Genomic DNA, 18,178 nt, shown 5'->3' on the forward strand with positions numbered 1-18,178 from the left:
GGGAGCCAAGAGATGGAGGAGGTGGAGCACTGGCCTGCCTGGGAGCTGGCTGAGTGACCTGAAGTTACAGCGGCCATACCTTGCTCAGGAAAGCTTCACAATCATACAGACAGCTGGTTTCAAGTAGGGGAGTGCAGCCTTCACACTTAAGTCACAGAGGAAGATGGAAAGAGGGTCCCAGGGACAGGTGAGTGAAGAAAGGAGCCTCTGGAAACACATCTGAACAGAAAAGGGACAGGAAAGAACAAGACTATTAAGTTTAAGGAGATGAACAGGAAGCAAAAAAAAAAAGCCATTGCTGAAATTGGAAGCACTCTGGGCACCTCAAAGAGCATTCTCCATGCAACACCACAGGCAAGCACCTTCTGCTGCATGCAGCAAGTCCCTGTAGCATGCTGCCACTGATGGTACACAGTGCAGGAGCTTGCAGATATCATAAGGAAATAAGCACCTGCAGAGTCTCATAATTACACTGGGCAGAATTCACAGGACATGTGTGAAACAATAAAGCCTAGTTTCCTACAAATTTGCATGCGCTAATCCTCCCTGGGACCAACAGTACCTACCCTCCCTCTTCCCCCTCCAAATCAGTATCATCAGGCCCTATACATAATCCCAATCTCCTGCAAGTCAGTCAAGTCTCCCCACAGAAAGCTACCAAAGTTTGGTACCAGGATACAAAGTTCAGCAGACAGCAGGGCAGGCAACAACTGCTAAGGCTCGCGTAAGAGAAATAAGCCTTTTGCTTTAATATTTATGCCAGCTTCATCTTCTAGAGCCCTGGACCAATTTGTTTCCATTCTTTCTTTATTGGTTCTAATAGGGAAATATTTTGCTCAATTCCAAGACATCTGCAGTGTTTGCAGAGGCAGAACTATCTGAACTTAGTTAGAAGCAGTATTGGTGTACCTGGCACAACACTAAATGCTAGCACCAGCTGTTTTGCCTAAACACAACTGCTATAAAGGGCATTTCAACTGAAGTCTTTTTCAAACAGGAAAATGGATTTTCAGGTAAAGGACATCCTCACAAAGTTTCTCCCAACTCCTCCCCAAGCTGAGCTCTGGGTGCACTACCTGCTCCTGAAGTGCCACCAACAGACACCTTGCATACCTACTTCCTTTTTTGCAACACTTAGAATACTATCTTGCTTATGTGTGGAAATCAAGAGTTTTATCTCAACCTAAAACTCTTTTGTCAAGACAAGCATTTTCCTAGCCAGTTCTGCTGAACTTTCACCCACGAGGAACGAGACTATGAGTAACACATTGAACTTGAACCGGCTGGCAGCTACAGCACAAACACTTCGGTCACTGAATCAGGAACAGATTTGACCCAGCCGCCTCAAAGCTCTATTTCTTCCTCCCTAACAACAGGTAGAGCAACTCCTACTAATCTGACTGTGGGATGGTAGGGGCATGCTAAGAATAACCCTGTAGTAGCCAGAGTACCCAATCTGGAGAATAAAAACTGGAATGATGTTCCTGTAACAGAAAACTAACTGTTTTCCTCCTCTACCTCCTCCAATAAGAAACTGTTTTCCTTCCTTACTACGCTTGCTACACTTATTTTATTCTTCCTGCCTTGGCACAGCAGCAAGGATGCTAATGAGAACTTTCACTCCGACCATGGTACTTTCTCAGGAGACACTTCCTTAGGTATCAGTAGCAAGCAGGCAGGGCTTTTCTGCCCTGGCAAGCCATGTCACCTGCCTGCCTCAGAGTTATTCTGCTAGAGTGAACGAGTAGTCAGACTGGGATTACACAGTTCTTTCCTTTGAGCAGGTTAGGCTTTCGGAGCCCAGTCTCACTTATCTTGTTTCTTCTTGTTCCCTGTTACGTACAACTTGTGCCATTACCAGCATTTTTTTTTTTTTTTAAAGCTCCTGAACCGTACTTTTCACTACCTTTTAAGCCCATGCCTACAGCATTTGCATTGCATGCAGCTGAACAAACTGAAATTAGGTCTGGCCTTTTTATTACCATTTTCCCTTTTCAGTTCTCTGGAGGATAGGGGTAGGGGGGGGAAGGGGGTGAAAGGCTTTATGTTTTATGCACGTTACCAATGTATCAAGATAATTATTTAAAATAGGCACAATATCCTAACACTAGATGCTTTTCTTCTATCTAGTCATTATAGCCAGAGCTATAAAAGAAAACATGCACATACATACAGATGGTATAAGGGAAAGCCCGTCCCTAGACAGAGGGGATCACTGCCAAGGTAATTGGTGTAAGACAAGACTGTAATGCTTAATTTTAATACCATTTAGGGAGAAGTGTGTATCTGCTCCAGAGATGGAGAACACAAGGTCATTCACATCTGATTTTTATTAAGGCATTAGCCTTCTTTATGTTTCTCACTCATCAACAGAAGGAAAATTGTTTGTGTATACCCCCCTCACAGCTGCCCAGACAGCACTCCTGCCTCAGTTTTTTGTCTGAATGAGTATCACAGGCAAGTGAGCAGCAGGGAAAAGCAGGTTTCCTGACATGAGGCTTTGATACTTGGCACCTAGCTCCCCTCAGATCTCCTGATTCAGAATCCCTCTTGGGAAGGACAGGAAATTACACAGTAGATCTCTTTTTGAGCTAAGATCTGCAGTCACTAGTCATCCATCTACAATCTACAGAGACTGTGTGTCCTGAAAAACAAACGGGCGGATCTTCAAGGACTGGCTGATGTGCTAGCAGTTAGTTAAGGGATGGGGAGAGGTTTTCTGCTGGGGGGCGGGTGAGGAACACTGTCTGGTTCTGCCAAATTAAGCTAGGAAATAATTAAAGACACTAATGTTTAAACTGCTGTCATTAGGATCCAGCCTTAACAGATAACTCTGCATGAGCTAGCTTTTGGCCCCTCCCTCCCTTCCTCCCCCCAACCTGCAAGACAGTTCCTAGTTGTTTGTAGTATACCAGAAGTACTGCTTGTACTTCCACAATTAGCTCCACAGTGACATCAATATAACTGGCCAGGCTCACAGCAGTATTTGTGTTAAGCTGCTGCACTAGTGCAAGGCACCAACGCCTCCATTGCTGGGGGTTTACAGTTCAAAGCATAGAGCTACACTCAAGGAGCAACATGTTGGTTCAAGAGCAGGAGGGCAGAGACAACCTGAAAGGCAAGCTGAACTCGTGCCGCTGCCTAGTGTTCTTTTAGCCAATACATCTGGATAGGGATTGCTAGAAATTAAGAAAAATATTGCTACAGAGAAAAGGGCATATTGGTTAGCATGGATATTCACTAGACTGGAGAATGGTCTCTTGCATACTATGCGTTTTGATAAAAGCAAGGAATCACACAAGGGTGTTGACAAAACAAAAGCTGTAGACATCAGGTTGCTATGCTCTAGCATAGTGCACACGCTCTAGAAACAAGGAGGAATCGGTGGCAAAAGACACATTACTCTTCCTTTCATGACCTCGTGCATACATTTCTAACACACTGACTAGGAATTCACACCCTTTCCTGAGCTTAAGTTAATGGCTTTATTCCAAGGCTGCTGCAAGTCAACAGAATCCTTCTCACTGACTTCACAACGCTAACACCAAGCTTGATCACGTTCTCTACTCCAGTCACTCAGGGAATAGCTTAGTACCCAGGATTTTAACAACGCTGCTGAACATTAGAGGCAAGATGATGATTACTCTCCAGCTTGTATTTACCCAGCACTTTTGTCCTTCTGCTTAACTTTGAAACATGAGTTCCAAAAGAGCACTTTCCTATTTAGTAACATTGGTACCTTCCAGAGACAAAAAAACAGGAGTGCATAGAAGAGTTTTTAATTTACACTTCATCTACCAGGTCATAGTTAATTTAATAGGTCCCTACATTCATACAACAAATTACCCCTCCAGAAAACTGAGCTGGTGCCAGGATACAACTGTTTTGTTTAATATACTCGCTGTGTAATGAAAGGATATCTCTTTATATGTGCTGTCTTGTACTTTACATTAATAAAAGTTTTTATGCATATTAGTGCTCTATTTCCTCTAAGTAAGCTGTCATTTCAAGCAGATAGTTATGAAGAAAATATAAACATAGCTTCAATACATATATTTTCATCTAACAAAATGTTTTCTTTCCTGCCTGCTAAAGATAACAGAAGCAATCAGATTTTGCAAGGGGTCAGCTGGAGAAAGCAGTAGTTCACTCATCTCAGTTCCAAGTACAAAAGACACTGCCACTACTAAAAGCCTTTGGCAGCAGGTTGTGCAAACATTTGCAGCACAGTTTACCTCTGCTCTCAGTTCCTTTGGCTCAGCTTTCCTGTGGCAGGGTCCAAACATACCCATAAGCTCTGCAGGGTTAAATCAGTTGTCAGATATAAAAGCAGAACAAGAATAGATTTAAACTGTCTCACTGTAGTGAGAAGAGATGGAGAAGTGATGACGATTCGGTTGCTGTTCCACACCTCTGACATGGATGATGGAAGCATACTCCAAGCATAAGGGTAGGAGACAAAGTCTCTTTTTGTGTTTGCCTCACCCTGCCCTCCCTATCTCAGGCCTACCCACATGGATAGGGGGAAGGCAGCTTCAGTCACTCAGCCTGTGCCTCAGAGGGGCAAAGAGCTACTGCAAGAAAAGCTGATCCTTTGTGACACTGCTGAAATTCAAGGAGAGAAAGGAAAGAGATAGGAGGAATCTTACCCAGTTGGGAAGGCAGTTCCTTCTTCTGCAACTCAGTGCTTTTTTAGCAGCATAAGGCTCTGGGGAGCAGGCTTCTGCTTTTGACTGAACTGCAACCGAACCCCTCTCTGCTGCGTAGTTGGAGAACTTTTACACCTCTACAGAGCAAAGACAGAAACACAGGTGAAAGGAAGCAGAAGCACAGAGAATAAGTCCTTCTTAAATGAGCAAAAATGGTTTTCTTCTGTTCATGTCCCAGGGCTCAAATGATGGCTTTGGACTGCTCTCGCTACACCAAGAGCAAACAACATAAGAAATCTCCCGTCACTGTAGGCGGGTGCTTGTTTCTAGATGTTCAGATGCCCCTCCATCCACCCGCCTGCCTAGCGAACCTTTTCCCCCATATGGTCATTTGTATCCTGACTGTCACCCCAAGACAGCAGGAACACCTCTCAGAGGCAACAACCCCTTTTCAGAGAGGTCCTTTGAAAAACAATTCCAACCTGGTTTTGATCTTTTCTAGTCCAGCCGCTTTCAAAAAATCAGTTCAGACCACCGAGCTGTGACCAAAGAAAAAGCTCAGTCATACTTTTGCTTTTTCCCTCCTTTCACATAATGCCTTTAGGAATGTATCTATTTTTCACTGCAGAATAATATGCCTGTTCCAGGTACTGGCATCTTTCTGATGTACCGGGATTCTGTGCTAATTCATTATTCATCACAGTGAAAGCCAAATAAATAAATATTGCCATAGACCTATTTCAGTAACAATTATAATCTTTTCCAGGTACCACTTGCTTCATTATCCAAGTGAACAGTTTTATCTTACCCACAAGGCAGGCCCTCCAAATTCACAGTTAAGCAGATATAACCTTGGTTATTTAACACGGTCTAAATGGCACTAATATTCCTCTTAACTGCTCCTCTTAAACAGTTTCCCCCTATAGTTGTTAATCACATTAAAAGGTATTGGATATATAATTTCCTTTAAAAATGGGGAAAATACTGGTTGCTTCTTTTCTTTAGAGTGTTACATACAATGCAGCAATGATTAATGCCATGAGTGTTAAAAGGTAGTCAGAAAAAAGCTCATAATTGTTGACTTATACCTTAACCAGACACCAGCTTTCAGCTTTTTTTTTTTTTTTTGGATTTCTACTTTGCTTGGAGCCTAAAGTTATTTGGCATGTGTCATCATTACATTAATCAATACATGTTTTGTCTTCCACAAATCTGCCTAATTGCTTTTCTCATTTAGACAACCCTGGAGTCATTTGCTAATGAACATTGTCATGCACTAATACAGCATAGTGGATTTACATGTGACATTCTAAGCTGATTTAAAATGAGAAGGGGAAAGACATTAAGCTTGTCATTACAGGTGCTGGTGCCTTCCTGAGCTATTAGCATACAATTATTGTGTAGCAGCCTGGAAATTAAGGACCAGATACACTTCCCATCAACCCACTGCTATTTGTACTGTTCCCTACCTCACCTAAGCAAGAGCACTGTCATACTTAAGCTGCTACTTGAGATAAAAAAAACTATGGACACTTTATGTAAAAACTAAGCCATAACTTTAAGGTTTTATGTCTCAGCTCAACCCAGACCAGCAAACACAGCCTGTGGCCAGGCCGACACTCCTAGGTGCAGGACTGCACCTAGCACTGCTCATGCTCACACCTCCCTTTGTTGTAGCCTACTTACCTATTAGAAAAGCCCAGAGCTCCTGCAGAAGAGGTCTGTACTTGCACCTTGTTTTCTTCATATGCTCCCCCATATCACACTGCATCTTCTCCCACCCCTTTACAGGTATTTTCCAGCCTGGAGAGCCTTTCCACCTCCTCATGAGTGCAGCTGAGTCTGACTGATAAGAACTTCAGGTTCTGCCCACCCCTTTCCAATCACCAGGTGGTTAATTGGCACCCAGGTGTGGGTCATTTGGTTTTCTTTCCCCTCTCACTCTCTATCATGAGATAATCCTTTCTGACAGAATCTTTCAGGAATCAGATCCAATGATAAACAGGTGGCTACATAAAACCTATTCCACATAGGGAAGTATCCAACATCTGAAATTTTGGTGTGTGTTTGAGCATCCAGTGTGACACATATGGGAAATAAATTATCTGTACTTTTTTTTTTAATCCCCCTTGACAAAGTAAAGAAAAGGATCAGAAGAGTTTAAGGTCTTTTTTCACTTCTCTCATGCCCTTTTTTCCCCCAACTTTAGAAATATCAAGGTTTTGTCTTTCCTGCTTGTTTTCCGGAGATGTCCTTGGAGGGGTATGGAAGCAGAGCAAAACCTCAAGCAAGCCCTAATTGAACTAGTGGAGTGCTAAACGTAAGGAAAAGCAGATATCCTTTCTTGACTGCATATTAGCTACTTCCTTTAATAAACATCCACAGAAGTAGCCATAATTGAGGAAGTCTTACACGCCCTAACATCTCCTGCCTGCATCTCCTCTGTTGTTACACAAAAGCAAACGGAGAGCTGTTTGAAGAAGGACCCTCCTGATAGAAAAGAGAATCTTTCTTACCTGCCAGCAGGTCTCTCTGTTCTCAGCTCATTACAATATTTGCCAGTATTTGCTGGTGTTTGGTAGAAAATAAGTGGTATATAAGATTTCAGCCCAGAAAAACAAGTTCCATTGGAAGCTGAAAAGCTTTCAGACTCAGAACAGGGCGCTCACTCCTCCCAGGTTTACATGCTTTGTTTATAAACCTCAGCTAGGGGGGCAATAAGTAAATGGGGTTGCAAGAGAGCAGAGAAACAGCTTATGACGCTCCGCAGATAGGAAGGACACCGATTGCACCCATAAACTGGCATGATTTATGACTAACATTATCTCTTTCAGAGGAAGGAGAAGGGTAGTTAAAGGTGAAACTAAAGTAAATTTTCCTGCCTCCACACAAAGCCTAGTGCTGAACAGAACAGACTTCACTGTGACTGTAGACTCTGTTTCCATCCCTCTCTGATTGTGATATAACAAGTTACAGACACACAAAAACCCCATCTGTATCAGTCAGGAGTATTGCTACCTAATTCTGGAGTGCCTCGGCCCAGAGCAACACTGCCTAATTTGGAGCAATGCTATGTAATCTGGAGCCATGCTGCCTAATTCTGGAGTGCCATCTACCGGCATGCCATTACCTGTCACACGCTCAGGCAGCATACACAGCCACCAGTCTCAGAGCCCTCCAGCTGTCCATAGTGTCTTCCAGGTTAAATATCATGGACAGAAGCAAAATTTGCAAGGTAGAGAAAAAAAAAAACAGTACAGTTTAAAAATAAATAATCTTAAAAAAACAATGCTGAGATTTTTTGCATCCTATACACAGGCTGTGGAGGGAAAAATGCAGCCATTTATTTAAATGCATGCTTAGGTTTTCCTACCACAGATATAGAGACCTTACTTTTTTTTGGAGGCCACAAATGATACAGAGCTTTATATGGCGCTTTAATGGGAAGTGTCTGAAACGACAAATTAAGAGAAAGAGTGTTTGTGACAGTGATAAAGGGAAAGTTTAAAGCTTGTATTTAGATAAATTGGCTGGAAAATTTGATCCACACAGTCTTTCAAATATGATTATACAAACATCATTTGCATAAATATTATAATTAAAATTCTGCTTATGGCATAATAAAAAGGGAAAATAGTATTAAATGATCAAGGCATTTGAACGTTTAAAATACCACTGTGTGATGTTTCATGCTATCCATTAAATAAGTAATTTATTGCAAAATCTATCAAGGGCAAAAGAAAATTAATTCAGATAAGGCTGGCTTTTTATTTTGCAGTTCTGTTTTGCAGAGGATATCATTACTTTCAGAACATACTTGGTTTTTTCCAAGGTACTAATTCAAAATAACTATAATATTGGATTTGCTTTACAGTTGTGACACTTAAAAGAGTTCAATATCTTCAGTACATGCTGATAAGTAACTCATGATAATAAGGGCCAATAATCATCTGTTCTCAAGTGGGAGCCCCAACCCAGAGTGCCTCTTATGTTATCCTGCAGGGAGGCTGAGCAAAGATTTCACAGCTGAATTTTGTACTGGTTCAGTAACTTAATGCAGACAACCCGAATTTAAGGGGGGGGGGGGAGGGGTGTCTTTCTGTGCCTCCTGTTCCTTGCCAATCTCCCTCCCTCCCTTTGCAGTTTAGCGCTAGAATGGAGGCCAGAGCTTTTGCTCCACATTCAATAGCTACCCCAAATAATCATCAGAAGGCAAATTTAAGTTGGTATAGGGATGATTTAGAAGCAGGTCAGCTTGAATGCTCATGGGTTTCCAGGAATATATTTGAGTATATGCCTGACCTTAAAAATGGAGATATTTAGTGGGTGTCTTTCACGTTTAAGAGCTTCGTAATACAGCTGCTAGAGTTTGGGTGCTAAGCTACAAACAATATTGACCTTTCCAGGTCTTAAGTAATCTTAATGACATCTCCAAACTTTGGATATGCCTATTAGACAACGGATGGTTTGGTCCAGCATGTGATAGAAACAGATTGTACTACCAGGTTCAGATCCTTACAAGCAGACCTAGTTCTGATAGCATATAAAACATGGCACTGACATTTCTTTCCAAAAACGGATGAACTGGTGTATAGGTCATCTTTGGAGGAGAGAACCCATCCCTATCACCCCAGAAATCTCCCTCAAAATTGAAGCTGGTGAAACTGTACTAATAAACACAATTTCTGGATAGGACTCATTTTACATCACCATCAGCGTCATTTTTCCGCAGTTGTGTAAGACCATGAAAAGGTTCCAGGCTTTGGATCAAGGTCTGACTCTATTTTTAGTTTATCCAAAGCAATTCAGCCATCGAGTTACAGACAGTTACAAAGCAATTTGTCATATTCATTTCTCCGCTGCCTTTTTATTTAGCCTAGCCATAAATGGCACTTTTCTGTTTCAAGATGACACATTTTCATCTAGCTGCAAAACTTGCGGGGCCCCAACTGTGGAATAAAGAAAGCTGCTCTAAGGGGAAAGCCATCCTTTATCTGCTAAGACATAGCCAATCCTTTCAGAGGACACCAACTGTATCATATTTTGTATCTATATACATGTGTGTTTAAACACCACAAAAAGACTAGTGATATCAGTAGCCAGTAGAAAAGCTGCAATGGCCACAGCAGAGACTTTCAAAGATGAATCTCCAAAGAAGATCCGGTACAAGTCTTTTAGTAGCGCAAGATGTACTAAGATCCTGGAAATATTTCTGCAGGGATGCACTACAGATCCCTGAGCTCTTCACTGCAGTAGGACAGGCACTCACCCTGATACTTCCTTCTGAAGCAAAGGTTCAGAACATCAATATCTTTTAATTAATGACCACTTTACCTAAGTAAAAATAGTAGCATTGCACTGAACCTTACTCAGAATCGTTTCTGTATTCCTTTAAAATTCTCCTGGGATTCTGCAATCATACCAAGAAAATTGACAGCTATCTTTGGTATTTTAGCAAGTTACTTCTAACCCAACCAGTCCTTGGCAATCACTTTGCAATTTGAAGTCAAATGCTTGAAACAATGTGTGCGATTAAAATGGATAAAAGCAAAAAGTGAAGGCATATCAACAGTCCTACCAGTGAACCACAGCTGACCTGCTTCAGCAAATCCAGTAGCAGCAGATGATTTCAAGTAAGGTCGAACAGTTCAAGTAAGATCAAACAGTTCAAAAAACACAGAGCTTTGTATTATAACATATAAGATGTTTCAGAGCTAAGTTCCTGTTCAGGAGGATCAGTTTTAAATCAGTAGGAGAAGAGGAGTTAAATTAATAGTTCTAAATGTGGGCAGAGAAGACGTAACACTGTTCTCCTACCTGCCCAGCTCATGCCTCCTCTTTGATTAGTGTTTTGTCTGGGGAAAATGATCTCAGTCATTGAATACAAAAGAAGATACATAGTTAAATTGTAATTATCCAGATTTCTCCAGGGAATTCCTGAGAATTTCAAGGAACTCTTGCTTGGGGGAAAAATGAGATTCAGTAGCCATATGAATTTTGAATTTGGAAGATGAGCAAAGAAATGGGTATTTGGGAAATAAAGGATGATGTCTGTATGTTGTAACAGTGGCCAGTAACAATAAAAAGCAGAAATACAGCTTTGAGAGATCTCTCTTCCCGATATGGAACGTTTCTGAACAAAGTACCTCCTTTTGAAACAGTACTGGTGGTGCTTCTTGGCTAGATCAGAAGCAGGAAGCTTTGGGTCAGGAGTACCTCCACTATGTGCTGGGCACCGAACAAGATAAAGATTCACAGGATTAGCAGGATCAGATGGTCTTTGAAAAGAGGACAGAATATGGCACATTTCCATTGAAAAAAGATGGCCCTATGCCACTGGGAGTCTGTCCTTTTGAGCAACCTATTCTTATTTTCCTTTTGTCTGATTAAAAAAAATCTCAGGAAAACTGGGTGATGCAGCATCTGAGGAGACCAACAAGAAACAGATTCCCTTCTCAGAGGGCTGGGCTTAGCTTGGCTGCAACGTATGTGGTATATGCACACCCAGAGAAGAGCTAATGCATGTTGTTAACACCCTCTCTGCCCAGATGTTTCTCCCATGCTGGAGCGCAGTTATTTTTCAAGTGCCTTTTTCAGGCAGGCACCCCCTCCCTGCCTTACACTAACACATTTTTATACAAACAACAGATTGTACTGCTGCTAAGCTTTTCTGGAATTGTAAGGAAAACTAATAGGATGTTGCTTCTTTCTTTTCAGTCCCTCTTTAATTCTGTATATGTTGACTTTCACTGCCTCTGCCTACATGCAATTTTCTTCCCTGTATTTCCTCTTACCTTCCTTGACCCTTTTTTGCAGTCCCTCCTTTGCTATCAAGCTTTACACTGTCATGTTTTACACTGCAGGTTCTAGTAACAACGGGTTAATGAGTGATTGACAGACATTATCTATTATGATGTTTGTTACAGACACTGGTATGATCTGGTCTCAGCAGCTATTTTCATCATATGTGCAGAAAGCATTAAAAATGGCTCTAAGCATCATATCAAGCTGGTAGCCTTTTCAGCAATTAATGAGCAGTTTAGGCCATTAGTCAAGCATGTATTTCTTGCTTAGCCCCCAATTTGTTCCCAAAACTGAAAATGTGAGTGAAGAATACCCTTTTAGAAGAATTCTATTTGTTCCTTTAAGAAAGCAAGACTCTAAGCATAGTTTTGGAAAGCAAACCGTTCCAGACAGGTTCTCTGCCCACAGTTCCCATACTGTCCCCAGTGTGTTGCACATTAAAGGGTTCCCTCTCTCTGCTGCCTATTTTGGCATATTCATGGTTATACCTCTCTCCTTACGCTGGGTGTCTTTTACAACGCATTCCAACTGGCCTCCAAAAATAACAGAAGACAATCCTTAACCTCTGTGCTGGTTTCTGCTCAGACTCTGGACAAGTGCCCAATACCTGAAGCAGCAAAGTAAGAGGGTATTATCTTTAACTAACTAGATAGGCATTCAGTTGTTCCCTCCAATTCCCCTCCTCAAGGAGGACTAAGTCTGAACTAGATCTGAGATCAAAGATGTGCTTGATGGCACCAATGAATATCTTTTTACTCGCACTATAAAAGGCAATAGGAAAAGGACAAGACAATGAAGTTTGCAGTTTCCGCCCAGGAACATGATTAAAGAATTGTGGGTCCAAGCCTGGCCCTGCTACAGATAACCTATAAAAGAGACAAGGGTATTAATACCCTTTATTAGCTGCACAGATATAGCTAGAAAAACTGGGCCACAGACATAGCTAGAAAAACTGGGCAAGCTTTCAAGAACACAAAACCTTTATACCAACAACCTTCTCCATTTTTTTCTACTGCATCAGCTTGTCTAGTAAAAGATATTAGCACTTCCTATAAACCTTTGCTTCATTTATATCCTCAACCATCTTTGCCACAACACACCTTCATAGACTTTATGTGTCCTTTTTGGCAAATCTCCAAGAATCAAATTAAAAAGGACTCAGTTCCTATTTACACACCTAAATGTGATCCAGATTCTCAAAAATGCTCAGTACAAAGCAGCTCCATAACCATACTGAGAACTGGGCTTTCTAAATAGCTCAGCATATTTGACATTTCAGACTTCTTCCCTGCTGCTGGCAGCTGGGGAGGTTACATTTTCACCACATGAGCCTTTAGGTTTTAAAGATTCTTTCTGTGCACAAAGTGACCATGGTTACAGTTTCAGCCTGGTGTTAGTCCATTACAAAAACAATTCCTTCTGCCCATGCAACTGAAATAACCACTTGCAGCACAGACTACCTTGGTGCATTGTCAGTGACACCAAGACCAATGGCAAATGGGATCTGGAACGAATGTTTTCTATTCAGCCTCTCTCCACTTGCAGCTGCCTTCCATGAATCTCATTCCATCAGCCTCAGTGATTTATGTTATGGAGAGATGAGACCCTTACTCACTCACAATTGCAAACTTGCCATTCAGAAAAAGCAAATCATACTACTTATTTATTCAATCTGTTATTTCAACCTCAGAGAGACCTAAGGATGAAAGGGTAAGCAGAAAAGGCACTTGGAAATACCTTGGAAAACAATCCTACTTATCAGCCTCTGTTTCATCTCTGTGAAAGATTTAAGAAAACTAAAAAGAAAAAATAAGATAATACAGAAAACTTAAGAACAGTTTATTGAAGCATTTAAACTAAACTGTTGCAAGGTGTGTTGACCCTTCCATAAAGCAGCCCCTGCAAATCCTCTGCCTTTTTCACCTTCAAGCCAATGAACAATGCAGTCTCAATTTTAATGTCGTTTCCACTGCTGAAAATTTGTGACATCAATAAAATCCTGGTTTGTCAGTACAAATGGAATTTTAAATTGAATTCTTATCAAATTAGCCTTTCATCAAGGTCATGCAATATTGTGTGAATAACCTTTTCAGAAGCTGTGTACATGGCTGCTGCCGGAGGTGAAAATGAGACAAATTCTAATGAGATTACTCAGCTGGAACACTCAGTAACATGCTATGGAGTACACAGAGGTGACATTAGGGTTAGCAATAATTTAAGTAAATGGCTATACCGATGCTCAAAACACAATGCTTTACCCCCCGCAACACACTCGACTATAACACATGCCCTCACAACACCTATCTCATGGTTATTCAACAGCCAGAGAGGAACTGTCCTGTCTCCAACAAGCCAGATCCAAATAACATTTTCTGAAGGGAACCAGGATGAATTGTAAATGTATCTCCTCTGCTAGTTCCCTGTTGCAGTAAGATTTCTCAGATGAATATTTTGCAGCACTAGCAGCTGGAGGGATTCTCCAGGAGCCTTGGATCTAATCACCAAACTTGCAAAAATTGTGCATTTCAGCATTATCAGCTCAGTCCTGCCAGGAGCTGAGCATTAGCTCAAATGGATAAAGGTGGGAGGAGCAAGGGAATGGCTTCACTCACAACTCACAGGCTTCACTCGAGCCACGAGCTCCATGATATGTGTAGGATACCACACTCAGCCCACACGAGGTTGAGTAAACTGTCGTGTGGGTGGTGAAATGCTTTCAGCATTTCCTCCAGCTTCCATCTATACCGGGCCTCAGAGGAGCTAAACTGTCAGGAAATGTCATTCAATATAAGTCATTCGAGGAATCGGTTCTTGCCAAAATAAAATAATCCTAACAAACAAAGTCAAGTTACAGCTGTTATCCTTTCTGATAATGTCTTCTGGCATTCAAATACATGGATTAAATTATCATCAAGAAACCAAATATACAACTCTCTGGAGAATTCCTTCCAAATAACAAAATAGACACATATTTGACAACTCAAAAAAATATTTCAGCGAACATAAGAGAGAAAATAATGACAATTAGGCTAGTGTTTTATGCCATAATGCTCTTGAATGCCTGCAAAAATACAATATTTTCAGCAAAACAGAATTGAAAGGATTATTTGGCTTATCTGAAATAAATTTTTCCATGCCTCAGCACATCTGTTGCAAGAATTCATGCAGACATATGCGTAACGCTACAGACTCAAAGTAATGTTTTCTCACTTTGAGAAAGAGGTGGACAACAATTTGAAGCTTTGTCCATGATGGAGTCCCTTTGGCAGAAAATGGAAGTGATTGCTTTTTATCACATCCATGGAAAAGAGGAAAGGATTGAGAAAATGGCAGCCAACAAAGTTACAGGAATTGGATGCTAAATAGACACAGAAAATGACATACTTTGGCATCATGCTCTGTGTGTACAGCAGTTCTTGCAAAATGGAGTGTTTGCTCATGCAGGTACAAGTTGATCTAAAGATCATGCTCTGACATTTCACTGCAAACACTCTCAATTTGTTCTTTGTTGCTAAGTTACGTGTTTACTTGTTCCCTGACTGGATGCCTTCAAAACAGCATGTAAAGGGATTTTTGCACTCAGATACAGACTTTAATATTCACTTTTGGTGACTATTCAAACCTCCAAGCTGAGCATTTGTTTTTAGTGTGGCTTCCTGCTATTAAGCTCTGCTTTGCAGGAAAGACAGGTCTAATTGAAAGCCCCTTTATATCTGGGATGGGTGTTTTTAGAGAAAATCCTGGCTTAGTCACAATGGTACAACTGATGCTAAATGAATATGTAGTCTGCAAACATTGTTGACAGACCTGAGGGAAAGACATTTCTTCTGAGGCATATTCTGGGATTTCAAAATTGGGCTTAATTTCAAATCAGAACAAAACCTGAAGGCCCCTAAATTCCCTGTCTTTATCCTTTCCTTTTGGCTCCCCTCCCCAAACTTCTCAGCTCCAGAGAAACTGAGTCACTCCTTCTGCTATTGACCAGGTCTGTATTGTGTTGTGACATTTACACTTGGGGGTTTTCTAAATAAAACAAGGCACGCCTGATTTTTTTTTTTTTTTTCCTGGCAGAATAATTCCAGCTTTGCTGGAGCTGCATTGTCTTTTTTCTTCTGCAGCCAGCTGTAGCTAAGGGACAGTCTCCTCAGTCAGTTTAGCATTATGAAAATCACATTCATCCTTATAATGCTTTTGTTGGAAGAATTGGCTACGAAGGACTTTTTCTGCTTCTCTGCAAGGCAGGAGGAGAAAAGGGAAATTTCACTCCGATGAGTCTGTTAAAGCAGTATTCATTATTATAGGAGGTAAAGTGCAGCAAGAAATGGGGAGCTCTGAAAGGTGGTCAGGACTGGGTGAGGTTAACCCACTTAAGAGCAAAGAAGGGCTTAAGAGAGAGCTCAGCCTCTATCACCGCTAGTCAGGTCTGCTAGAAATGCTGAATGATTTCGGATGTCCTTCCTTCTGCATACTCATATGGCCCTAGCTCACAATCAGCACGTACTGCACAGGGATGAGCTGGTTTTATTATCTTGGCTCCCCTATGCATAAGGTAAGGGAGGAGCTGAGCTAAAGAAAGATGCAATCAACTGTCAAGACTCACAGAGGAGCTAAGAACTGAACTCAGTAAACCTTTCAGCGCATTGTTCACTAAGCAAGGGGTTAAAATGATGTCAGACAGAGAGCCGGGCCAAACTGCTTCAGGAGAAAATAGCCAGAAGGGAAACAAAATATATTTACCATATCAGACTTTGCTAAACAAGAGTGGTACTGTTGAGAGAGTTTGAGCAGGGCTGAGCTCAGGAAAAACTCGTCACATCAGATTTAACATAAGAGCTCAGAGGACTTTAACACAGGGGTTCCCCAGCAAATGACTTTTTTTTCTTTCTAGCACAGCCTAAACTTTGATGCTGCCTTCACACTCCTTTCAGAGATATTTCAACGACAGAGCATTTCTTCCTCCACTGATGACATTCTGCACTTAAAATTTGTCTTCTTACTTGATCCCTCTGAGTTTTAAAAAAGGGAGCTCTGGGATTTGGGCAATATGCTGCTTGGCTCACAAGCCAAGGGAAAAGTTTTAATATACACAACTTTTGCTTCAATCTCTCCAACTGACAAGAGAGGGAGAGAAAAGTCCTCATGTCTTGTTTTGGACTCACTTGGTTCTCTTTCTACCATGGATGTATCCAGCTTCCCAGGCTGTCTCAACTGCATTTGTCTTGTTCCTCACTGCCTCTCCTTGTCTCCTGTGGCTACAAACACTCACCTCCTGGTGAACATCTTTAGTTATCAGGAATCTAGCATGAGTCATTTAAAGCTCCTTGGTGATGCAGTTTCTTTAAGTTCTAAGAGGTTCTAAAAATATTTACTCCTGTTCAACCAGTTATTGAGGCTGACTGAGCAGCATTTTGAAAACAAAAGGGTTTTACCTTGGACTTCAGTAGGTTTCATCTTCTGTGTTGCTGTATGAGACAGCTGTTTACAAATCAGGAAAGTTCCAAGGTATTTCCTTTATATGGCATCTGAACATAGACTCTACAGAAAGTCAAAATGTCCTGTCCTGCAACCTACATGCACCCTCAAGCAAAGTGAAATCTTACTATTTAAATATAGAGGCCTAGAGCTGATCCTTAGCAAAATTTTATCCAGAAGTTGCTCCACTGGTAGTAATTGGACTTCTGGCATGAACCAAGTTTTTCCATGGTGCTGAAGGGCCCATCACTTGTGTTTGATATTCAAAATATAGTAAGTACAATGGTTGTGCAAAGTGTCAAATGCAATAATACATTCTTCTGCCTAACTTCAGGCTACCTGCTCACCTATCTCACTGGAAAGCGTTAGAGCTGGACAAGATTTCCCAGGAGTAAAAGAAATCCATGTTCATACGCTTATAAAGGCTGACGAGTGAACAAACTCTTCCACAGGGCAATTACAGATGCCCTAAATGACATTTTAAATTCTTAAGAGTTTTCCATTTGCAAATAAAAGTTGCTTTCCAAAATGACAAGCAAACCAAGCGACTTCCCACAAACCAGGAATTTCTGTTGTCTTTTAATTATTTTATTTTCTACAAGAAAAAACTATGATCCGTGGTCAGAGAGGAAAGAAAACCTTTTATAGATGGATTTTTGCATCTATCCTTTTTTAATCATTTATGGGAGAAGAGTAATAGGCCAGAAACAGCACTAACTTTTATTGTAAACTACTCTAGGAATATAGCTTGCTCAGAGCCATTAGCAGGGGAACTAGATTAACTGAAAAAGCTAATGGTATAGCACAGTATAAATATTTACATTACTGTTTGACTAAGTCTTTTATCAACAGGTCAGATTTTCTCCGTATTTTTCACCTTTTATTATGAGATTTTTAATGGATTGATAGCTTTCCAGACTTTTTAAAGGCTCAAGAGTGGAAGAGATGGCCCCCACAAGGCTCCTGACTGTCACTGCTGTGTTATTTCCATGGTGCTGCCATTTACAAAAAAAGCATATACTTAAATTCCTGTACTTCTGAATGGGAAAGTGAAGCCTTAGAGAAGAAAGGTAGTGGTAAAAGAAAAGAGATTCTAAGGTAGCGAAACTACTGTCGCTTCAATGACTTAAATGGACCGTGCCACTTCTATGAAATTTACCTACTTTACCTCTGTAAGGGATCTTGCCCTAAAAGTTTTCTCGGAAAAGCCATTCCCCAAGGTGGGTGTACTTCAGAGAACACAGGTATCAGCT

General features: G+C 41.1%; 1 long non-coding RNA gene across 12 annotated transcripts in view; it reads right to left on the reverse strand.

Moving 5' to 3' along the window:
- The window catches only part of LOC104147940 (uncharacterized), a 213,293-nt gene that overhangs the window by 104,156 nt on the left and 90,959 nt on the right, over positions 1–18,178 (reverse strand). For 8 of the 12 annotated variants that reach the window (XR_011134834.1, XR_011134838.1, XR_011134844.1 and 5 more), the window contains 2 exons: positions 4,650–4,786; positions 80–219 (listed from right to left, as the gene is read on the reverse strand). The exons of 1 other annotated variant lie outside the window; for it this stretch is intronic. This is a non-coding gene — a long non-coding RNA (uncharacterized lncRNA). Of the gene's footprint in view, positions 1–79; positions 220–4,649; positions 4,787–6,335; positions 6,452–18,178 lie in introns of those variants that run through there. 3 more of the 12 variants (XR_011134839.1, XR_011134840.1, XR_011134841.1) reach the window with 2 other exon arrangements.

Source organism: Struthio camelus, chromosome 16, assembly GCF_040807025.1.
Source record: "Struthio camelus isolate bStrCam1 chromosome 16, bStrCam1.hap1, whole genome shotgun sequence".
Classification (NCBI taxonomy): Eukaryota; Metazoa; Chordata; class Aves; order Struthioniformes; family Struthionidae; genus Struthio; species Struthio camelus.